Below are 26,615 nucleotides of genomic sequence, written 5' to 3'. Positions count from 1 at the left end.
AACATGGGCACTATGTTATCAGTCTTTTCAGTTTTTCAAAAGAAGTCAGAAATCCAGACTTTTATGTGAGCTCTCCCAATTGTTTTCAGCGTTGGCTCAAACTAATGCTTTTTCGTGACTTTACAAGAAAGTATGGCATCTTTTTTTCAGGAGACATTGACATCCGTTCTATCTTGACTGACTCATCTGGTGGGAACAAGAAGTCCACATGGCAATGCAAATAAAGAAGGGAGAAGAGGTTCAGGAAGAGGGAGGTGAGTGGGGGAGACATTCTGCACTGTATAAAGATAATAAGTATTGATGCTTTACTTTTTACCAAAATATATATATTCCACCAAACTGAGTTCTTGAGATAAAGAAGATAAAGAAGAATATTGGGATATACAACTGTGATAAATCTAGTAAGAGCTGTGCTTATAAAGAATTGAGGTTGGTTACTAGCAAAAATATAGAGAAATTCCCTCTATGATAAACAACAAAATAATTCAAGATACTAGTTACCTGAGATGCAATCTGAGAGGGGTACCAGAGGGCTTTAATTGTATTGCTGGTGTTTTACTTCTTAAAATGGGCAGTAGGTTTGTGAATGTCCACTATAAATTGGTATGAATTTCTATATGTCTGAACTATTTCATAATAAGCACATTTTAAAAGAACGTTAGGCCTTTGTCAGACCTCTGAATGTTTTTTCTACCAAACAATTATATTTTCTTTTCAAGGGCAAGAGGGCAAATGGCCCTTAGACTTTTCTTCCCTCACTAAAAATCTCTCAGCCTCTGACAGATGACAGGAGTCTGTGAGCTGAAAAACACACCTCAGGTTGGCAGTAACATTGAGAGTTTACCAGAAATGTGCTAGCCAATAGCCCAGCCATGACTCCAGCAATTACACCCTAGATATCTGTTTGCTGTCTGAATCCAGACAGAGATGTTTATGAATGACAGTGCTGAAGAGCCTGCTGTGGTTTTTAGAAGGAGGTAATTGAGATTAGTAATTCCTGAGTAATATCCAGGCACCACAGTGGGCATATGAATTGCTATCATCATCACCATCATCATGACAAGCAACATTCATGTAGCATTTAAAAGTATACAAAAAGATCTTATATACATTATATTATCTGAGCCTAGCAAAAACCCTGGAAGGAACTGAGGAAAAGGAGTATTACATTCATGGAGAAAACTGAGTAACAGAGTAATTTTTCCAAGGTCAATGAGCTATTAAGTGTCACAACACTGAACTCAAATCCAGATTTTCTGATTCCAAGCATTTATTTTTTCTTACTATGCTCTGGGTCAGCTGAATGGTTGAGCTCGCCCAACTTCTGATACTGAGAGGTAGTTGATAAAGAGGTCCTGAGATTCTAACCCTCAAAACATAATTAATCAAACATCTCTAATCCCCATAATAGGTTAATAGAGATCTATAGCCATAACTTTATCAAAACTCTTTCTACACAATTGCCTACCAGTGACTCATTTTCCCTAATGCCACAATTTGAGTCTACCTACCTGGCTTGGACCAAATGTTTGGCCATGCCCCAGACTTGATGACCAGTCCTGTTCCTATCGTGGGTAATTTAAAAAAAATTCTTACATGTGAGAATAATATCTCACCATTCCAGTATTATCTGTCTGACTGCTAGTCCCATCTAATATGGTGCCCACGTTCTTATAAGACTTGTTTTTTTTTACAGATTATTTATTTTTGTTTTAATTCTATATCCCAGCAACATACTTACCTTCTTATTTGTAGTGGTTTTTGTCATTTGATTCTCATGTGTTTTACAATCATACAATGATATCCTCTGTAAATAGTCATAATTTTACATATTCTTTCAGATTTTATATCACTAGTTTTTTTTCTCTCATATAGTTGAAATGAGTAATACCTCCAGTGAAACATTAACTAGTAGTGGTTACAGGGGGCAACCTTGACATGTTCCTGACTAGCAGGGGTTCCTCAGTGAATCCTCATTAAGATGCTTCTGATGTGATGAGGAGCTTCACTAGCAGCTTGAGGAAGTATGTACTTGCTTCTCCTCGCTGAGGGAGAGAGTGTGTGTTTTCTAGTTTTTTGAGATACTGTAGACATATAACATATATAAGTTTAAGGTGTACAACATGATTTGATACGTGAATATGTTGTGAAATGATTACCACATAAGGTTATAACTTCTATCCTCTCACATTATTTTTGTGTGTGGTTAGAACATTTAGGATCTACTCTTTTAATAACTTTAAAGTGTATAATACAGTGTTGTGAATTACAGTCATCATGCTGTACATTATATCCCCAGGACTTATTCATCTTATAGCTGGAAGTTTGTACCCTTTGACCAACATCGCCCCATTACCCCCAATCCCAAGCCCATGACAAATACCATTCTACTCTCTATTTCTATGAGTTTGACATTTTCAGATTCCACATATAAGTGAGAACATAGAGTATCTGTCTTTGTCTGACTTATTCACTTAGCATAATGCCCTCAAGGTGCATCCATGTTGTCACAAATGGCAGGATTCTCTTCTTTCTCATGACTCAGTAATATTCCACCATATATATATGATATATATATATCATATATATGCCATATATATATAATATACATATACCATATATATACCATAACTTCTTTATTCATTGATTTATCAATGTGTTTGTAAATAATCCTGCAATGAACATAGAGGTGCAGATATCTCTTCAAGATAGTGATTTTAATTTCTCCAGATCAATACCCAGAAGTGGTATTGCTGGATTATATGTAGTTCTATTTTTAATCTTTTGAGGAACGTCTATACTGTTTACATTCTCACCAATAGTGCACAAGCATTCCCTTTTCTCCACATACTCACCAGCAATTGTTATCTCTTATCTTCTTAATGACAGTCATTTTAACAAGTGTGAGGTGATATCTCAGTGTAGTTTTGATTTGCATTTTCCTGATGTTGAGCATCTTTTCATATACCTGTTGGCACTTTGTATGTCTTCTATAGAAAAAAGTCTATTCAAGTCCTCTGCCCATTTTTTGATCAGATTGTTTGTTTTCTTGCTATTGAGTTGTATGTGTTTCTTATATATTTTGGTTATTAACCCCTTATCAGATAGATGATTTGCAGGTATTTTCTCCCATTGCATAGGTTGCTTTATCAATTTGCCGATTATTTCTTTTGCTATACAGAAGCTTTTTAATTTGATGTACTCCTACTCATTTATTTTTGCTTTTTCTTTTTTATGGCTAAGTAATATTCCATTGTATATTTATACCACATACTCTTTATCCCTTTATCTACCAGTAGACACTTTATCTACCAGTTGCTTCCATATCTTGGCTATTGTAAATAATGCTGCAGTGAACATTGAAGTACATATCTCTTTTCAAAATAGTGTTTTTGGTATATTTGGGTAAATACCCAGAAGTAAAATTGCTGAATTATATGGCAGTTCTATTTTTTTTTTAATTAATTTATTTATTTATTTACTTTTGGCTGTGTTGGGTCTTTGTTTCTGTGTGAGGGCTTTCTCTAGTTGTGGCATGTGGGGGCCACTCTTCATCGTGGTGCGCAGGCCTCTCACTATCGCAGCCTCTCTTGTTACGGAGCACAGGCTCCAGACGCGCAGGCTCAGTAGTTGTGGCTCACGGGCCTAGTTGTTCCACGGCATGTGGGATCCTCCCAGACCAGGGCTCAAACCTGTGTCCCCTGCATTAGCAGGCAGATTTTCAACCACTGTGCCACCAGGGAAGCCTGGCAGTTCTATTTTTAAGTTTTTGAATAGCCTCCATACTGTTTTCCTTAATGGCTATACCAATTTACTTTTCCACCAACAGTGTATAAAAGTTCCCTTTTCTCTACATCCTTGATAACATTTTTTATCTCTTGGTCTTTTTTATAAAAGTCATTCTAACAGGTGTAAGGTGATATCTCATTGTGATTTTGATTTGCATTACCCTGATGATTAATGATGTTGAGCATCTTTTCATATGACTATTGACCATCTGTATGTCTCCTTTAGAAAAATGTCTATTCAGGTCCTCTATCCATTTTTAAAATCAGGTTGTTTGGTTTTTTGATATTGAGTTGTATGAGTTCTTTGTACAATCTACCACTTTTACTGTGTGTTTGCCTTCACCAATGAGACTTTTCCTTTCATAATTTTCATATTTGTAGTTGTGATCTTTTCTTCTTAGAGAAGTCCCTAAAGGGACTTCTTGTAAAGCTGGTTTAGTGTTGCCAACTCTTAGCTTTTGATTATCTCTTCTTCAAATATGAATGATAGCCTAGCTGGGTAGCATACTCTTGGTTGTAGGTTTTTTCCTTTCATCACTTTGAATATATCATGCCACTCCCTTCTATCTTGCAAAGTTTCTGTTGAAAAGTCAGCAGAGATACATATAGGAGTCCCTTTGTATGTAACCAGTTACTTTTCTCCTGTTGCTTTTAAGATTCTCTATCTATAAATTTTATCATTTTTAATTATAATGTATCTTGGTATTTTATTCCAGGAATGAAAGGATGGTTCAATATCCTCAAATCAATAATGTGATACACCACATTAACAAAAAGAAGGATAAAAGTCAATGATTATCTCATAGACGCAGAAAAAGCATTTGATAAAATTCAACATCCATTCATGGTAAAAACTCTCATCAAAGTTTGTATAGAGGGAACATATCTCAACATAATAAAGCCCATTTATGACAAACCTACTGTTAACATCATACTCAATAGTGAGAAACTGAAAGCTTTTCCCTAATATCAAGAACAAAACAAGGTTGCCTACTCTCATCACTTCTATTTAACATAGTATTGGAAGTCCTACCTATACCAATCAGACAAGGAAAAGAAATGAAAGGAATTCACATTGAAAGGGAAGAAGTAAAACTCTCACTAACTGTAGATGACATAATACTATATATAGAAAACCCTAAAGTCGCCATCAAAAAATTATTAGAACTAATAAATCAATATTTGGAAATGATATGACTGACAAGGGGTTAATATCCAAAATACATAAACAGCTTATACAACTCAGTATCACTCAATATTAAAAAAACAAACAACCCAATTAAACAAGGGGCAGAAAACCTGAATAGATATTTTTCCAAAGAAGACATACAGTTGGTCAACAGGTACATTAAAAGATGTTCAACATCACTAATCATCAGGGAAATACAAATCAAAACAACAATGTGATATCTCCTCACACTGGTCAGAATGGCTATTGTCAAAAAGACCACAAATAACAAATGTTGATAAAGATGTGGAGAAAAGGGAACACTAGTGCACTGTTGGTGGGAATGTAAACTAGTGCAGCCCTTATGGAAAACAGTACAGAGTTTCCTCAAAAAAACTAAAAATAGAACTACCATATGATTCAGCAATTCCATGTCTGGGAGTAAATCCCAGGAAAATGAAAACACTGATTTGAAAAAATATATGCACACCAATGTTTATAGCAGCATTATTTACAATAGCGAAGGTATGGAAGCAACATTAACATCCATCAACAGATGAATAGATAAAGGAGATGTGGTATACATACACAATGGAATATTACTCAGCCATAAAAATGAACAAAATTTTGCCATTTGCAGCAACATGATGGGCCTGGAGGGCATTATAATTAGTGAAATAAGTGAGACAGGAAAGATAAATACTATATGTTGTCACTTATGAGTGGAATATAAAAAAATAAAACAAGTTAATATAACAAAACAGAAACAGACCCACATATAAAGAGAACAAACTAGTGATTACCAGTGGGAAAAGGAATGGGGGAGGGGCAGGATAGGGGTATGGGTTTAAGAGGTACAAACTATTATGCATAAAATAAATTAGAAGGATATATTGTATAACACAGGGAATATAGCCAACATTTTATAACTTTAAATGGAGTATAATCTATAAAAATATTGAATCATTATGTTGTACACCTGAGACTAATATAATATTGTAAATAAACTATTTCGATTATTAATTAATTGTATAAATAAATAAAAGTCTTTTTTTAAAAAAAATGATGCTTTCCAGCATCAGTGTCCTGGTAGAACAATCTCCCCAAAATGGCTGCCACCAACATTTATGTCCCCAGGTGGATCTCAGTTGCCTCTTGTCTCTCCAGGCAGCCTCCAAAATCAGCAAATAGGTCTGACCCAGTCTACTTTCAAATTACTAATTCTGTGCTGATACTCAGAGCACGTGAGATTTTGTGCAAACCCTTTAAGAGTGGAATCTCTGTTTCTAACAGCCCTCCAGTCCTCCTGTACACAAGCCCCATTGTTCTTCAAAGCCTGGTATTCTGGGGCTTGTCTTCCCAATGCAAGACCCCCAGGCTGGGGAACCCGATGTGGGGCTCAAACCCCTTCACTCCTTGGGGAGAACCTCTGCAGTTGTGATTATCCTCCTGTTTGTAGGTCATCTAGCTAAGGGTGTGGTTTTTACTATACTGCATCTCCACCCCTCCTACCCATCTTGTGGTTCCTTCCTTACATCTTTAATTGTGGGAAAACTTTTCTGTTAGTCTTCAGGTTGTTCTCATAGATAGCTGCTCTGCAAATAGTTGTAACTTCGGTGTGCCGGTGGGTGGAGATGAGTGCAGGGTCTTCTTACTCTGCCATCTTGGCCATATGTCCCTCGACGCTCAATTGTATAACTTCTATTAGCTGAAGGAGTTCTAGGAAACATGAAAACCTTAGGCTTTCTAGTCACACAGAGAATTTTCTAGTATGTTCTCTCCCTCTCTCTCTCTCCTTTCCCTCTCTGAAAATCATTCACACTGTCATTCCAGAATATTTTTTATATGCCACTGTTAAGCCCAGCACATCCTAATTAAGAGAGAGCCTAACAATCACTTAACACACAAAAAAAATCTTGGCCAAATTTAGAGATTTGGTTTGTCCAAGTAGAAATTGCTTCATATTAATGCTATAGAGAAAACAAGTTTCTTTCTCTTGGCAACATTTTTCTCATAAGTAGATGATTATTACTTTGTGGCCTTGTAATAAAGTGCTCCAACCATTATCAGACATGTCAACTGCCAGTTTGAACAGGTTTGAAATGCCTGGAGCTCTAAAAACTGATAAGAAAAATCAGAGCTTATTTCAGCTTTTCAAAAGCTTCTTGACACTCTAGGTGACAGATATCCTTATCATGGTTTTCTCTTCTAAGTAAAATAAAAAAATCAGACAAGCTAGAGTGGCAAAGTGAGGCACTTTGTATTAAAGTTCTTGTCCCCAACATGCTGATTTGGTCTTTTAAGTTATTTGTTTGCAAGTATGTAAGAATTTTCCAGTGTTTCATAGTTTTCTCTTTGTTCTGTAAAGAAATTAAATGTACTTTTCCAAATTTAATCGTACATGTTTAACCTCTGAAAACTCAAATTTGAATTTTCTAAGCTTCAATATAAAGCCAATTCGTTAAAGTTTCAACAGATATTTTTGTTTGTTCATGCATTGTATACAGACACTGTAATAAGAACTGAAGCTACAATAGTGAATAAAATAATGGACTCTGCCCTTACTCTTACCGAGCTTACAGTAGAGTGGAAAAACAGACATTGTCGGTCAAAGAAGGTTTATCAAGGAAATTTAAAACTAAGCTAAAACCTTGTATTGCTTAGGAAAGTAATACCAGCTGCTGAAACAAACCCCAATTTCTGGGCAATTTAATACACTAGTAATTTACCCTTGTTCATGTTACAGCCAAATGAAAGTCCCAGGCACCTTCATCTTTGGCCTCTGTCCTCTTCCAAGTTCTCTGAATCCTTTTCAGTCAGATGGTGGATGGCAAAATAGAACAAGGTTTGCTTGTGGCAGGGTTTTATGGACCAGTCCTGACAGTGGCACATCACTTCCACCACATTTTATTAAGTTACATGGTCACACTGCAATGGAGGCTAGGATTGTAGTGTAGCCATGAGCCAAGGATGAAGAGGGAAAGGTCGATGCTGGTGAGCACAGGTAGTGCCTACCACATCTGAAGGGAGAGTAGCAGTAGCTGTGAAAGTTGAAGGGGAAGAGGACTGGGAGAGAGGTAATGAAGCACGTTATAGGGTGAGAGAACATAAAATAGAAAACACGGAGGTGAGAGAGCTTAGCATGTGGGACTTGAAAGTTGTCCATTAGGGCTGGATTGTGGAATTCAAATTGGTGAAGTGAATGATGGGCAGGTCATGAACATCTTTGCAGACCACTTTAAGAAATATAGGAGAAAAGAATAATTTATCCCAAGAAAAGTGAAGCTCCATTAAATGTGTTACCCAAGGAAGTGAAATGACTAGATCAAATATTTAGAAAAACCGTAATTCCCGTAGTGTGAAAAGAATTGGAATAAATGAGAGAGAGCAAGACTAGAGGCCAATTAAGAAGCTGTTTCAATAATCCAGATGATGGACTCTAAACTAGGATAATGTGACTAAAAGGCCTCGAAAAAATGTGGATTGTTTTGGGAGATATTTAGGAGGCAGAATTGAAATAATATGGTTTCTAATTAAATGTGGGTTGCATGTAGCAGCAACCTGCAATGTTTCAGATATTTTTCTGTATTTTATCTAGGTATACTTACTTATTCATCTAGGTAGGATACAGCAAACACTCCTAGTTCATATCACAACCATTTATCAACCCTGGAATGAGGTTGGGTATTCCCAACTCAAAGAGCAAGATACCACACCAATATATTACATTTAGAATTATAAATGCAGTTGAGGACTTTACTTCTCGTGCAAGGCCAATTGACTGAAATCATTACATAAATCAATAACTGAGATGAATTAGGAAGTTTCCAATTGACTCTGGTCATCTGATATCTCACTTTTCTCATTTTATAGACTTCTAAAAATTACAGGCTTGCTCAAATTGAAACAATTTTCTGCTTCATGGCAAGCCAGGTTATAGCTTAGTTTGGAGTGAACATTTAATTTTGTCACTGGCTGAAGAAGTCAGGGACATCTTAGTCAGACAAGAAGCAGGAGATGCCAGCAGCCTTGCTGTGCAAATGCCTTTTCAGCATATTTCAGGACATATTGGTTTAGCAGAATCCTAGCCTGTATTCTGGGACCTACCACCTGAAGATATTCTGTCTTTGCAGTATCAAATCATAAGGATGCTGCTTGCCAAGACTCACACTGTTGTCCACCTGGCCAGGCCTGACCACTTTAAGAATTGAGAATAGTGGGCAGAAGGTCCTGGTTGACAGTGTGGAAATTAGGCCATGCCTACAAGCTCATCTTTAGAAGTAACTGCCTGCTGGATTCTGAAGTCCCCTTGTGTATCCCCTACTTTGCTCTTGATCAGTGATCCTGAGTGATGTCATGCTGTTCCTGACTCTGTTTCTTCAGTCCTCTCTCCTCTAGACACACACAGAAACTTTCTACTTCCTCATAAATCCCACTTACTTCCTTGTGCATTACACACGTTCTGGTGTCATACTTTGATCTTCAACCTGTCTGAACAAGGCATCTGGCTCCTCCCCAGGAGGAAGGTGTGTATTTCTTCCAGGTACTCCACTTCCATCCTGGAGCTTCCCCTAAATTCTGGAGAGCCTCTTTCTTACAACTGTTATTCTGGCTTCACTCCAGTCATTGCGCTTGCTCTCTGCAACTGGAATTACCCATTGGATCCCATCTGTTCCTCCAAGAGTGATACCACTTGCTTTCTAGTCTTGTAAAATGTGATCATAGAGCTGGCTCCATATTTCTTTTTTGAATCTGGGATTTAAGAAACTTGCAGCAGCAGGAATTAACTAACAACAACTACTCCTGTTTCTTAATAAAAGACTATTATTTATGTTCTTTGGTTCTTAAAATTAGAAACACATTTTGAATCCCAAATATATTTTAAGTTGACTTTACCCATAATTTAGTTGACAAGTACTTAACAAAACTGCTACTTGATTCAGAGGCAATGATTACTAAATACTGTGGTTTTAAAATATTCTGTAGTTCGTAGCTAAATTTTGTAGTTAAACTCAAAATACTGCCTTAGGTGATTTGCCCCTGTTTTTCTGAGTACGGTAAGATTATTAATAACTAATGCTATTTTTTGAAGTTTTTTAAAACTCTCAAAGGCTAGGATTCATAGAAGATACAATTCCTCACTGATTCTTCCTTTCAAGATCCCATGACCTGTTTATATTCTGACTCCCAGATGCGCCTTGATTAAATAGAGCATGCAGTAGAAAAATGGAAGAGTGGTCTTAAGAAGTTAAAATGCCATAATAATAACTACCACATTCTGAGTACCTAATGTACAATGTACCTAATTGTACAATGAATGTACAATTCATTGTGTTAGTTGCATTTACAGATATTATTACTAATCCTCATAGTAAGAGGTATGCCTTTTTAACCTCCCTTTTATAGATAAGGGAAAGGTAGTTGAAGCCCAGAAAGATACAGCAGATACAACTAGTTAAGATGAGGTCATACTGAAGTAGGTTGGGCTCCTAATCCAATAAGACTGTTGTCCCTATAAAAAGAATGCCGTATGAAGAGATAGACATACACACACAAGGAGAACACCATGTGAACATAAAGGCAGAGATTGGGGTGATGCCTCCACAAGCCAAGGACCACCAAAGATTTCCAACAACCCACCAGAAGCTAGGAGGCATGGAACATTCTCTCTCACAGCCCTCAGAAGAAACCAACACTGCTGACACTTTGATCTTGGACTTCTAGCTTCCAGAAAACTGTGAGAGAATAAATTTCTGTTGTTTAAGCCACCTAGTTGGTGGTACTTTGTTACAGCAGCCCTAGCAAACTAATATATAAGCTTCAGAGAACAGAAAAACATGAGATATGGAGATATTGACAAGAAGCTCAGTCACTTGTGTAATTAGGAAATAGGAAATGAACCTAACCCGGAACAGTTAGAACAGACACTAGGGTTAGAGAGGGGCCATCAACAAACCTGACTTGATCTTAAATCAATGAGTTGGATAAACTCATTCCAAGATCTGAGAGGAAGCAAAGCCTTCAGGTAGATTTAGGTGAGGGGAATCTGGGGACAGGAAGAAAGTCAGGTGTACTGTCAGTAAACAACACTTCCCTGTGACAAATTCATTCTTCTTACAAGTGTTTGGTCAATATATTTATTGATTCTCTGTGGTTACCTTGCCTACAAATGAAGGTCACTGAAAGGTTTTTGTGTATTTACTTGTTTTAAATATTTGATTACTCAAGGAAGTTAATTGGGTACCTCTCTATTCATTTTGCAAAAGTAGCAGCAGAACATGTGGTGATAGAATAGTGGCAAAGCAACTTGTCTCTCTTCTTTATGACTCTTTCTCTCCTATATCCATGAAGGATTCCTTTAAAAAAAAAAAAAAAACGGCAGTACACTTCCTATATATAAAAATGTGCTTGGTCATCCTAGTAGCATTGGAATTGTACATTTTATTGGACAGCATTTGTGAATTTTTTTTCATTAGAATTACATTTCTTCTTAGAATTATACATCCAAGGAATTGGTTTCACCATTCTGCTGTGGGGGTAACAAAAAAATATATAAATAATTGGCTAATTTGCATGTAAATGCCAACCTACAGCATGTGCCAATATAGGGATGGGTCCCCACAAAGTTAAATGTAAACAAATGAAGTCTAGGCTTCATTTCACTGCCAAGTTTGAGTAGGTGATTATGCAATAACACTTGGTAAACAGAACTTCAATGACAATTTTTAAGGCTAGGAAAATATGCTAATGTTGTTAAAATATAGTCTAGTATTCCCATTTGTGTATATTTGAACTCTTATTTGTCAGTGGTGATCTTTCAACTCCTTGGTGGATCAGGAAAAGCCATATTCCAATTACTATATCTTTAGATTTATTTATTCTCCTTCCTCTCTCTCTCTCTTTCTTTCTCCCTCTCCCTCTCTCTCTCTCTTTTTCACTTTCTCTCTTCCTCAATAGTCTTTGAAGAATTAGGGCAATATGCTTCTTGATTCCAGTCTCTAAGCGGGTAGATGTTTGTTGTAATCACTGTTTCACTCTAGACTTCAAAGCCTAATCAGCAGAATAGGAAAGCTCCCCAACTTTTAAATTAGAAGACTATAAGCAAAGAAAGCCCTTAATTCTTTGTTCTCTTCAGCTTGGAAAAATAGAAAGATATTCTGAAATTTATTTTATTTTTGCTTTTGAGAGCTGTGCTGTATTACTTGTCACCTGACACTGTACAGAGGTTTACATTTTTTAAAAATTCCTTTTGAATTTGGAATGCGCAAAGACCAGCCATCAATAGAAAAAAGCCTCATTCTAAACATTTATTTTTTAAAACAGTTTTAGCGTCAGTTTTCTTTTAAAAGAACATTTTAAAAATCCCTGAGTTTATAAGATAATTATTAATTTTTCCTCCCACCCACTCCTTTACCCTGTTTCAATTCTCATCAAATCATGTGAAGATTCTCTCTCTCTTAAGGGGGAAATAACAAATAAAAATTAAAAGACCACATTCCTCCAACATTTTATCCAAGGAAGGGGTATCTCTATGTAAGAAGAGCCAACTGACCACATCACCCCAACTCTAAATCCTAGAAATTGACCTTTCCATCCACACCACCATTTTGAATTCTCAGAGGTCTACAGGTAAAGCTCCAACCCGATAAGACCAAATCCCTTTCCTTGGTTCCCTTTGGCTTGGCTAGGCAGGATGGAACCTTCAACACAACTCTATTAAATAGGAAGAGAAGAAGAAAAAGAAAATAAGTAGAGTACAAAAGGATAAAAACAATGCAGCAGTTTCTGACAGTCTTGTAGCCAGCTCGCTTTCTATCCTATTCCATCTGTACCCTCTCTATTAAGACATATACTGAGCCTCAAAGCCCTCTCTTAATAACTCTCACCAAGAGGTCATTTTAATCCTCTGTAAACTAGACTAAGCTAGACTGAGTGCCTTCTGCTTTCAAACTGTCATTGCTCCAGTTCTGGTAATGAAAAACTTTCCTTGTTCCCATTACAAAAACCTGCAGTAATCTCACCTTTCAAATGAGACCCTAATTCCTTACAAGGTGTGACTAAAAGTATAACCAAGGGCGGTCCAGTGATTAGGACTCCACGCTTTCACTGCCGACGGCCTGGGTTTGATCCCTGGTCAGAGAACTAAGATCCCACAAGCCGAACGACATGGCCAAAAAAAAAAAAAAAAAAAAAAGCTTTAAAAGTAGAACCATATTTTATGAGACATGGTGTAAATTTAAAGTTTAAAACAAATTACCCTTCCCAACAGGAGACGTTTCTTTACACTACTCTTTGTTACTATATGAGGTAATAAACAGAGTGCCAAATCTGGAGTTAGGAGACCCAAGTTTGAATCCCAAATCCATCATTTATTAGTTGTTTCACTCAGAACAAGGTACATAACTTCACTAAGTTTCAGTGTCCTCATCTGGAGAATGGGGATAATAATGTCCCCTCACCACCTGCCTCATCATAATGTTCTACCAAAAAGATAATCAAAGATTATAAAGTTTTATAATTACAAAACTTTAAGCAAATGCAAGTTATTAGCACTACTGTTGTCTATAAGCTACCTTAAATAAAGTATTTTTAGAGGAAGACAGAGGAAAAACAAAGTAACAAATAAATATACAAATACTTAATCCAATAAAGCTCAGTTTTAGTATGGTATCACTCAGAAAGAAACAACAGTTCAACAACCAAAATAGAAATTATTGTGATAATAATAATTTTAAAAAATTTAAATCTTTACAGAAGTCTCTCAAAAATATCAATTTTATCCTAATGCATAGCAAAATTTCTTTAAGTTTTCTCTCTCCATCTCTCTCTATATGTACTTTTTACCTCCCTCAATTCTATCTCCAAACTGCTTTAAAAACTCAGAATAAATCTTTACCCCAAACCAGCCCATTCTGGTTCTTACTCCTTTCACTTTCTGGCCTATTATGTTATCCTTCCAATAACCATCTTCTCCTACCTGTTTATAGATGTTCATAGATGAGGAGTCATGTGACTCTCCTTCGGTCCACTGCCACCATTCCATCTGCATTTGTTATTTACTTTGACCAATTGTTCTTTTAGTTCTTCAGAACTTTTGGGTTGCCAAAGTTTGGTGGCTTGTTTAGATCACTCATTTGCATTATATTTATAAACTCTGTCTAGAAGTGAGATCACAAATTACATGGTCTACTCACTGTTACCCCTCCCACCCACGTTCGTGGTAACATCACCAGTGGATTACTGCATTTTTTTCTCCCTGAGCTCAACACACTACTCCAGACCAGTTGTTCTCAAACACTGATGTGCATCAGAATCATCTAGATGACTTATTAAAATAGAGATTACCTCAGAGTTTCTGAGGCAGTAGGTCTGGGGTAAGGACCAAGTATTTGCATTTCTAACAAGTTGCCAGGTGATACTAATGTTGCTGGTTGGTGGGCCACACTGTGAGAAACACTACTTCAATCAGTTACTACCATAACTGAACACAGTTGGCCCTAAGACGGACCCTATTTGCTATCACTTGTTAGGATACCTTATCCCCATGGGTCTTCAGAAGACAGGTAACTGCCCTCCAGAGCAGATGAGAACCCTTAACAGTTCATATTACAGGTATCCTATAAAAGCTCTCCTCCCTTTGATTCACAAAACTTCTGGTTTCTCCTTCCAAGATGCTTCTACTCAGTATCATGTATTCTCCATCTCATGTCCTTTGTCTTGGACTTAGATCCAGCTTTTTGTACTATGCCTTTGGACTGAATATGTGAACTATCAAGTTAATTTCCAATCTCACCTTTGATCAGAAGAAAGCAGTGAAGGGGTATCTGCTACCCTTAGAAGATAATTTGGACAGGAATCACAGGGTTTTCTAACAGTGGGTGGGACAGTACAAACAGCCCCCAGACTGACAAAGAAAAATTATGCTGGACTTTGCTTGCTTCTGTCCTATCAAGCATTCAATGTGGAAAAAAACCTAAATCGTTAAAACTTAGAAAACTAAATGTGTCACTCTTGTGGAGAAGAAGGAAATGAGGGGGAACACTCAAAGTTAGAGGGAATACTAAAGAGGTAATTAGTGTCTTCTCTCTGCTAAGCTGCAAATAGATAGCTGAGGACTTTTAACACTGCTCTCAAGCACAGATGCGCCTTGAGGTATACCCACCTGCAATGATACATGTACACAAAGAATAATCTTTAAAAAAAAAAAGCTATATCCAACAAAAAGTTAAACACACAAGGGGACTAACACACCTGAGTGTCTACTTTGTGCGAGACGGCTAAACAGAAACAGTTCAAGTACAGGCCAGACACAAGTGATAAATGACAACTGACCTGTTAAACTGGTGTAAACATCTATTGAATACAATTAAATAATTACCCAGAGGTTATCATTTAGCATACTGCGTTAGCCAAATCTCACACACAGTGTAATGCAGAGATGACTCAACCACATTCACCAAATATTTACCGAGTACCAAGCTGGCAAACATCAGTGTATAAGACAAAAAAAACCTGCCTTTACACAGTTTATATTCCAACTGGAAGAGACAGACAGTAAACCAAAAATGTAATAAATAAACAGATTGGCAACATTTGAGCCAAGATTTGAAGAAGGATCTCCAACATTGGTAACTTCCTCAGGTAACTTCTACTTTCACTGCCTTTTGTACACCTGGCTGAATTTACTGATGGCACCAGTGAATCTCTGCTGGCCCAGGATGCATGTTGGTTCACCATGGGTCTTTGAACAGGAAGACTGATTTAAACTCCTACAAGCTCCAGGAAGAAACAGGTCTGGCATTTGTGTGAGTGAAGCACTTGTCGCTTCCCCGTCCAGACTTTTAGATTTTCAAACTATTGTTTCTTCAAACTGTTGACTTATACTAGTTTGATATATTCTTTTGTATTTTATTATTATAAATCATAGTAGCAAGAGTTAAGGTTTATTGGGTATCAAGCTAAGTATCAAGCTTAGTATTGAGCACTGTATATATAGTATCTAACTTAATTCTCACAACAATTCCATGAGATAGAGAATGTTATTACTTCCATTTTACAGATGAGAAAGCGGAGGCTTAGCGAGGTTAAATAACTTACTCAAAATCACACAGATGATAAGTGCCAGAGTCAGGATTCAGTCTGTCTGACTCCAGAGTCATTTTAGCCTCTATTTAGTAACTAAATTTAGTACTGAATTAAATGTATTCTTCAATAGAAACTTTAAAATGTATGGTAAAGATTATCTAATTCAACAGTTTTTTGAAGACTTTGCTCCATCTTGGGTAATTCACATTCACAAAGAATGTGACATTTGTTCTTACAATGCTTCTGATTGATCCAGTGTTGTGGTTCTCCAAGTGGTTTTATTTTGCAGTAGAATTTTGTGGTTTTATTTAGCAGTAGAATCCTCTACCAAACAAGATCTTACAATAGAAGACTGAATCAGTCATAGTCCTAGCATGGAAAATTCAAACACAGATGGAAAACTCAAAAAGGGTGACTGAAAAGGGTTTAATGAATGGACTATTCACAAAAGACTGGATAGGGTAAAGAGAAACCAGCAAGGGATGGTAAAAATAACACAGGACTAACCACAGTGGAATGCAATGGCCACCCCTAGGCTTGAAGGGGCAAAGGAGAAGACAGAATGGTTACCAGAATCTGGCAAGAATTGTAGCTATAGGAAGGCACCAGCAGATAGGAGCTGTGGACTTTTATAGAGGAATGTAGCCATTGCCAAACCACAACCTAGAAGAGAAGGAGTCAGGGAAATAAACACCCCTGATTCCCTCTCCTCTGCCCTACAGTCTCCTACTGCTCCTCCCTTTGGCTGAACCCAGCTAGAGGGCAAGGAAGACCAGATGATGCAATCCATGGAAGTCAGCTTCTTGGGGGCAAAGAGCAAGATGGAGAAAGGCAGAGAATGGATTTAAACAGGCAAACAGAGAATATCCAGTGCAAAACCAAATATGCAAAACTCATAAAGCAGAGCTACTCTTGTTGAATTGGGTGGTGGCGGGGTGGGGGAGGGCGGTCCGCCAGCTTGCCTCTCTCTAATCTTGCTCATTGTGACCACAGCAATCTCTAGGGCACCTTTGTCAAACCCCAGTGCTCTGGTCTACTCCTTATGTTATAAATACCTGAGTCACAATAAACAACAGGTCTGTGTGCTTTGCAAAAATACAATATGCATGTGAATAAGATAACTTGGACTTACCATAGGATGATGAGGGGCACCAGACATGTCTCTGAAGGTTCAGGGTCCCAGGCTCTGAAAAGAATAGTCTGATTACACACATGATCATTCTGAGGGGCCCACGAATCTGGGAACCTGAGGGCTCAATGAAATGTCTATAGGTCCTCCAGCTGAAGAAACTCATATACCCCTGGACGGGCTTTGGTTGTAGGCTAAGGGGCTTCTTTTGAGTAGCCTCATTTGTCTTTAAGTAGAACCCTTCCAAAGTGATTCACATTTAAGTTTCATTGTCCGTCTGATGAGAGAGAGAACTTTATATCCAAATACACTGAAATGCGTAGTTATTCACAAGGGCAAATAAGGAGGTGAAAGAAAAGGGAGATGGGGTAAAGATACAGGGTCATTGGGAAGAGGGTTAGGTAGACAAGAGAACTGATTAATCAGAAAAATGACCACAGGGCTTCCCTGGTGGTTAAGAATCCACCTGCCAATGCAGAGGACACGGGTTCGAGCCCTGGTCCCAGAAGATCCCACATGCCATGGAGCAACTAAGCCCGTGCGCGGCAACTACTGAGCCTGCACTCTAGAGCCCGTGAGCCACAACTACTGAGCCCGTGTGCCACAACTACTGAAGCCCATGTGCCTAGAGCCCATGCTCCACAACAAGAGAAGCCACCGCAATGAGAAGCCCGCGCACCACAGCAGAGTAGCCCCCGCTCACCACAACTAAAGAAAAGCCCACATGCAGCAATGAAGACCCAACACAGCCAAAAATAAATAAGTAAATATTAAAAAGAAAAGAAAAATGACCACGGAGTGCCCATCACAAACAGAACACAACATCTAATACTGTTACTGGCAGCTGAGAAGCAATACCCTCCAAATGTGCTCTGAAGTCTGAATCTCAGCCTGGCCTCCCCAGCAGGGGCTGCAGCAGGTCCATCAGTCATTGGACAAAGCTGCTGCACATACCCTCTGCTGCTATGCAGAGAAGTCTGACTAAGGAAGCCAAAACTAGGATGGAGATGGGTGGGGTGGAGAAACGCCAGCACACAGGAGCCAAACAACCAAATATTCTGTCACTGGTGCTGCCACTTAAATCTCTTGGTTCACTGGAGAGAGGCTTTTTTGTGGGGAGGGGGGTTGTTTTTAATCTCAGTAGCTATAATGGCCTTCATGGGAACAAAAATAAGCTGAGTTGAGGAGAAAATCACAGCTGTTCTTTCCTTTCTGAGGAGTTTACACATCTCTTATTTTATTCTGTGTTGGTGCAGCTGCCCAGACAAGAAGAGCACAGGCTACACCTATGACAGGTAGAGAGCAAGGTGGTATGACCTGCAGCCTATACCTATCCTGTATCCCCTCTGTGCTACGGCCCCTGGCCCTTCCCCCTCACGGTGTGTCTCTCCTCTAGGTTGGCAAGCCTTATATTACTAGCATAAAACATTTGTCACACATGAGATAGACTCAACTCATTTTACATATATTATCACATTTAGTACTGAAAGTAACTTTATGAGGTGGGTTCTATGATTACCATATGTCTATTCAGATGGGGGCATTAGGACTTGGGGACGTCAAGAGACTCAGTAAATAAATGGCAGGCTGGAGTGCAAGCCTCAGTAGCCTGACTTCAGTATCTGTGCACTTAACTGCTAGACCATCCTATCCTGTCCTTACATGGACATTTGCTTTGCTGCTTCTGTTCTCTGAGCCAGCCTGGCCTCCATGTTTCTGACCCTGGACTGATCACTTAATCTTTGATTTCCAATTATTTCCTCTGTCACAGATGCTGAGAAGGGAAGGTCAGATTCACTTCACTTGGCTTCTCTCTGCTCGTAATGAGAGCCAGTTGGAGGGCCACCCTGAGGTGCAGCGGGTCCTGGGTCAGTGAGGGATGAAGCACTCAGGCCTCTTCCTGGAGAGCCACACCTCATCAGCTTAGAATCCCATTTTCAGATCCTAACCTTGAATGCAGAACCCTGCCAGAAATGTTCCACTAAGTCCAGAAAGCTTCCCCAAACCCTCTTAGAAGGAAAAGGAAGCTGGGCCATTAGTCAGAATCTATGGCAATGCCCATAGAAAGCAATGCTCCTGTAGCAGAACTGAGTCAGAGAGAAGAGGAAAATGAATCACACTCCAGAATCATCCCACCAGGTATTTTCAGAGAATTAAGGATGACTTAAATACTCATGTACAGGAATTCAATTATAATTCAGAAATTTACTAAATTTTCCTTGATTAAAATAATACATGGGTTTAGATAAAGCCTTTCAATTGATTAGTCATAACACTTAAAATTGCTGAAGAAAATGAAAACTTCAGGCATCTGTTTAGAGTTTCTTGAAAAAAAATTTAGACTATGCTCATGTTTCACATGTACATTTTAGTATTTATAGGAATAGATTTTAAATTGTTTGCTTTCTATATATATCATGGAACTTCATGCTTCAATTCCATATCTTCTGCCTTCTTTCTTTTCTAAGTAACACTCTATCCAGTATTCTGGTAAATTTGGCATATGCATATATGCATACATATGTGCTCTTTCATGTATAAATGAAAATACTATGTTTTTTTTTTTCTGCGGTATGCAGACTTCTCACTGTTGTGGCCTCTCCCATTGTGGAGCACAGGCTCCGGATGTGCCGGCTCAGCAGCCATGGCTCACAGGTCCAGCCGCTCCACAGCATGTGGGATCTTCCCAGACTGTGGCACGAACCCGTGTCCCCTGCCTCGGCAGGCGGACCCCCAACTGCTGCACCACCAGGGAAGCCCGAAAATACTATTTTTAAAAGATTCAAAAGAAAGTTTACATGAATCATGGAAGCAGCTATTTAACCACCTTTGTTTTTCTTTCTCTACTCTGCCCCCTCTATATGGTATGAACTTTGTCCTCTATTCTAAAGAATAAAAGGATATGTAGAATTACACACATTTTGGCATATATCAATAGTTATTCATGGTTTTGGTCTCTAAAGCTTAATCTCATCCATAGAAGTAATTTTATCCTTTGTATTAGGTCACATGTGGTTGCAGGGAAGAGAAGGCTTCTTAAAATGACTCAAGTAATCTTCTGAGCATACAACTGGAAAAGCCGAAAACTCTAATTTGAAAAGGTACATGCACCCCAATTCATACCAGCACTGTTTACAATAGCCAAGACATGGAAGCAATCTAAATGTCCACTGACAGATGAATGGATAAAGAAGATAAGGTATATATATGTACACACATACACAAACACACACACAGTGGAATATTATTCAGCCATAAAAAGAATGAAATAATGCCATTTGCAGTAACATGGATGGACATAGAGATTATCATACAAAATGAAGTAAGTCAGAGAGACAAATATCCTACGATATCACTTATATGTGGAATCTGAAAAAAATGATACAAATGAACTTATTTACAAAACAGAAATAGACTCACAGACATAGAAAATAAACTTATGGTTACCAAAGGGGAAAGGGCGGGGAGGGATAAATCGGGAATTTGGGATTAACAGATACACACTACTATATATAAAATAGGTAAACAACAAGGACCTACTGTATAGCACAGGGAACTATACTCAATATTTTGTAATAACCTATAATGGAAAAGAATCTGAAAAAGAATATATATATATATATATATATATATACTTACTGAATCACTTTGCTGTACACCTAAAACATTAGAAATCAACTATACTTAAATTTTTAAAAATAGGGGGGATTTGGAGTTTATTATAATGATACAGATCTCTTACAAACCTAGAGGCCTCAGAAAAGTCAAATCAACCTCAGTAACAGTCATTCCCAGTTTTCAGTCTAGGATTCCACCATAAACAGTATTCAGCTGCCAATGCCCTCAACTTCTAGGCTTCTTGGTTCTTAATGCATGTGTGTGTGAGAGAGAGAGACAGAGAGGCTGATTGGTCAGCCTTGCCTATACATTAGATCTCTTTGAGTCAGATGACTACTTCTCCTGTGGTCACTGTAGCCATGGTGGGACAGGGTTACTTGCTACCAACAGAGTCATACTGCAGATCCTCTCAATAGGTTATACATTTAAGTGGATGTGAGTGCATGTTTGAAGTTGAATGGGAGGGGAGGGGGAGAGAAAGTGAAAAATATCAATTTCTAATATATTCATTGAGGGAAAGCTAAAATGGATGAAAAATATCTTTATTCAAGGATTTTGAAAGGTTCATATTGTGCTTTCAAACCCTAGGTTTCTAGGATGTTCTTATCTTACAATTTAGTCACACACTGTATGTTAAAATATCTGTTCTCCAGCCCCTAAACTGTACCAAGCCCTAGAGCAGCCAATCATGAAAAACAATACATAACAGCAGTATACAACTTACCAATGGGTCGTGTCCTAAGAGTTTACTGGTGTATTAGTTTTCTAGGGCTGCCATAACACATAACATAGACTGGGTGGCTTAAACTACAGAAATTTATTTTCTCACAATTTTAGAGGCTAGAAGTCTGAGATTAAGTTGTCATGAGAATTGGTTTCTTATGGCCTTTCTCCTTGGCTGCAGATGGCTGTTTTCTCCCTGTATTTTCACATGGTCTCCCCTCTGTGTGTATGTATGTGTCCTTATGTCCTCTTCTTATAAGGACACCCGTCACATCGGTTAAGGCCTAACCTAATAACCTCATTTTTTTTTAAGTACCACTTTGAAGACACTATCTCCTAACATAATCACACGCTGAAGTAGTAGAGGAGGGTGGTTAGGACTTCAACATATGAATTTTGGGGTGTACACAATTCAGCCCATAACAACTGGTAAGTCTATTATTTGGAACTAAGAATAGAGGACACGTTTTGCCATCTCTTAATTGGACAGTAGCCTCCTACCTGATATCACACTTTGCTGCACTATTTTAAATCTGTCAGAAAGCCATGAGACGGACCCTTTTCTAAACTCATTGATCCTTTTCTAAATTACTAATCTGATTTTGTTATTTCCTGCTTGGAGGACTTCTCTGGCTCCTTAACACTTTGGTGTAAATTCCAAATGCTTCCTACAGCACACACAGCTTCTCACAGTAGGCTGCAGTCAGTCTTCCCAGCCTCACCTCCAGCCACTCCACATGATGCCTGGACCACTGACTGGTAACATGCTGAGAAATTTATATATTCTATATTTTATGTTCTTATTTATTCTGTGTATTTAAACCAATGTCATAGTACTTTAAATATGGAGATGATTTCATATGATTGCTTTCTACCATTCTATTGTTAATGTATATCTATTTCAATTACATTGTAAGTGAAACAGGATTTTGAACTAGTCTAGGAACATAATCTGTTGTTCTGATTAGTTTCTAAAATATTTGTGAGGCACCTATCATATGTCAGGTACTCTCAACATTTATTACATAAAGATGAAAAGGTCACTGAGTTTAGGAAGTTCACAGTCTAGCTGGGAAAGAGGACAGGCAGGTAAAGAAATAACTGTAATACAATGTGACAAGTACGTGAATAGAAATATGCATATGGTACTCTAGGAATGCAAGGTAGATTAATTTTCCCTGAGGTGGTCAGGGAAAACTACAGGGAGGAGAGTTGATATTTGAGCTGGGAACTTGATAAGAGAGAGAATGGAATTTCAGGCACAGAGCAGCAAAAGCAAATCATATACAGACACCTGCCAGGACATCAGTCAACCCTGAACCACTATCTCTTTTCTCTGAGGATCTGAAACTGAGGATTGAGTAGACTTTTCTTTTGAACTTTCAAAACCTAAAGCATCTAATGTCATATCCCCTTTTATCTAGACAGTGACTGCTGAGTTCAGACTCCAGGGCTCCTATACACCTGCCAGTCTGAAAGGAACCAACTTCAGATTCCAAGGTAATTTGCCTTCTAAAAGAGTCCTGAAGTAATTTCCAAGATACTTCATTGTATCTCTCTTCCTAGAATAAAGAAAAAGAAACTTAATCTCTGGAAAGTTTCCCTGCTACTTATCATCATTCCTTTTCAGAACATTGGTTCTCATCCCTGACTGTTAAGTTAGATTTACCTAGACAGATTTTAAAGATTCCAAGGCTCAGGCAGCACCCCAGACCAAATAAATCAGAATTTCTGAGACTAGGACCCAGACATCAGTATTTTTAAAGCTCCCCAGATGATTCCAATGTGCAGCCAAGGTTGAAAATCACAGATTCAGAATTTCTGGGGATTTTCCCCCTTAGTACAAATGTTTAACTATCATAACTCTCAAGCTTCTCCAACAAGATTAGGATTACTTATTCATTTAGAAATGGAATGGACAAACGTTGCTTTTATTCATCCCCAAGGTAAAATTTGTCTCCCTGTTTTAGTTTATCTCAGTCACACTTGTCTCTCTGGTTTTGACCTTAATGTTCATCTCTCTGATGTGTATGTATCTTTCTCTCGGGCTCATGGCCTCAGGTGAGGAGACAGGTTTTGGCCAAGTGATTTTAAGAGAAAGGTCTGCAGCTTATCCCACCTCTGGTTCATTGTTGCTATAGCTGCAGGTCCCCTTAATTTAAGGTTGCAGACTCCTGTGTCTTTACCCAACTCAAAGGTCTTCTTTGGAAATAAATCTCTGCAGTTCCCTCTCCATGTCTGGCCTGGTCTCAGGCCCTGACCCACAGGCTGAAATCAGGATCAGTGTAGGTGTTCCCATTGCCTAATCCTCCCAGTGTGGTGATGAGGGAGAGAATGAGGGGAAGAGAAGGGAGGAACTTCAGGTTGAGGGAAGATGGACAATCAACCTTCATCCTGAGACAGGAGGCCTGATCTATGCCCCTCTTTCTCCCTGATTTGAGAGGAGAAATTTGAGAATACAGAGTGCAAGGGGAGCTGGACAGAGGAGAGAAGAGTGAGCCAATTAGCTAGCCACCAGAAAGTCAGCAGGAGAGTGGAGAAAGGATAGGATCAGAGCCCCAGCAATCATGGTGACAGTGACAGGAAAATGAAGCCCAGACCAGGCAACAGTCTGATGCTGCAGTCCATTGAGTCAAAAAGAACTGATTTCTCATCAAATTAACCAGCTAACGCCTGTGGATGAAGCATCCCACACAAGTGTTGGCTCTAGCTGGGCTGTTCTTTTGTCAGCATTGAAGTGACATCATGTAAATTCACAAGCAGATGCCAAACTTGATGAAAACTCATGATTCACTCCATGTCTGTTGGGCATACACAGCTAACTGGATGACCTCTAAGGTCCCTTCTGACTTTTAAATTCTAAGATTCTGTGATCCCAAGTGACTGCTATGAACCTGGCATGTCCCAGAAAGTGCACTTGGAGAATTTCCAAGGAGCTTTGTGTCTAGGTGCCAACATGTTATATGCGAAAAATGAGGAGCTCACCATGCCAAGAGGCAATTTCCAACAGGGGAATGGCTGCTTATGTGTGCTCATTCTTCCTAAGCAGTCCTCTCAACAGTACATATACAGAGGGCCAGTGTCTCTGATCAGTCCCTACCCAGGCAATGAGATTTTTTTTTCTAGCAGAGATCTGACTCTTCTTTCTGGTTGCCCATAGACAGTACTCACTTAGGACCATACTATAGAAGGCACACCCACCTCCCACTGCTATTAGCAATCTGTCCACCCTTCTGTGGCTTTCTAAGCTTACTTATTCAAAGGCACCATGGGGGCCTTGGTCTTTATTTCTGATCCCTCCAGGCAGTAAACATTGTGCCAGTTCTTTCTGGGCTGAGAACTAGGGTCAGCAGAGAACTCAGCGGAAATAGGAACTCTGCAAGGATGGAAGCAGACCATGTGTTCCCCACCACGTGCATAACACGTCTCTGTTCTCATGCTGAGGTAGCAGCTGCAGCACTGCAACCTATCTCCACCAGACCCTTGCCTCATTCTTTTTCTAATCATTTATTCTGGCTGTTCTTCTTTCTGCCAACAATAATTCATAGTGATTTCACATATAATGCTCCTCTCAACATGGTGCAGCATAAACAGTGAAATTATAATAAAAATGATAAACGGAAAATACTGCTTACACAATTCTTTGTTTGCACATGAAAATCAGGGGAAAGACAAGATATTTCACTTCTAATCATGAGTTGGGAGCACTGGTAGAGTTTGGCTTATAATCACTTTTTTAAAAAAATAACATTTTCTACTTCATGAGTATTCTTATAGTAAAATCTTTGTTAATAGGAACCCAGCTACTGAGACTGAGTTCACTTGCGGATATTTACTATAGCTTTATATTTTTAGAAGGAGACCAAGTACAAGAAAAAATTAGACATCATGGGTTTAATTTTTTTAAAAGACTAACTTTAAAGCATGTTCGGAAGTCCATAATGAATTGGTGCAATCTTATAAACCTCTGCTGGGTACATCATCTGCAATAATAGGTGATAGACAGTCAGGAAGATTCACTCATTCTACAAAATCCTCAAACTTTGAAGAAACATTACGTTCTCTGGTAATTCCATGTCTTCAAATTACCCAGAGTTGTGAGAATCAATAACCTGAGCTCAAGAGGGGAACTCATGTCAATTACTTTTGCCATGCCTGTAAATAAAGCACATTTCTGGGATGAGAAATCCAAGTTAAATGCAAGAACTCAAACAATTCTGGGACTTTTGAGCCAGAAGAAAAGAAATTTGCTCTGAGAGGGATTGAGAAAGCCAGTTAGGCCAGTTCCTAGGAAACAGAATATAATCAGACTCCCAGAATCCATATAGCCAAGGCGAGGCCGGAATTTGAGAGAAATGGTAGGAAAGACACTTATGAACTTGCACCATGTCTTCAGACCAAAGTATGTTTATTTTAGGATAAGGAGATTTGAGGCTCAGATAAGCTTTTGCTACCTTTACTAGGATCCTTAGCACCAAAAATATATGCTGTGCTTTAAAAATTAGAACATTGTAAATGTCTTTATACTCATTCTTATTTATTTTTCCATTCCATTAAATTACAGAGTCACCATCATCCATTATTTTTTTAAATTGTTTTTCCTACCTCATATAAGGTAAATTCTTGTTCATTATAGCTCTTGATTTTGGACTATATCTCCCTGCCCTACTTGGTCCACTATGAAGTGACTGCATTTACTAAAATGGAAAAGAAGACTCTTATGTAAAAAGTCATATGTAAGGTTGAAATTTTTTCCTAACTAAATTAGCAAGAAAAGTCAATTTTACAGAACCATTACAGATTAATGTTTAGTAATCATAGAAGATAGTAAAGAAGCCTAGAGATTAGAAAAAGATAACTTTACCTAATTAACAAAAGTGGCAAGGTAAAAGAGAGCAACTTTTTCTATGACTTGGAACTATGGACAAACAAGTATGAAATTACAAACAGATTTATTTACAATGGTGAATAAGCACATAGATAAAGAAGTAGTGACCATCGGGACCCAGTATGGGATCTTAAAAAAAAAAAATTATTTTCTTTCATTAAGATTAGAGGTTTGCTAAATAAAAGAAATTCTAAAGACAAATTATGATTTCAGTAA

Source organism: Globicephala melas, chromosome 4, assembly GCF_963455315.2.
Source record: "Globicephala melas chromosome 4, mGloMel1.2, whole genome shotgun sequence".
In the NCBI taxonomy this organism is placed as follows: domain Eukaryota; kingdom Metazoa; phylum Chordata; class Mammalia; order Artiodactyla; family Delphinidae; genus Globicephala; species Globicephala melas.
Note: the sequence above shows the minus strand (reverse complement) of the source record.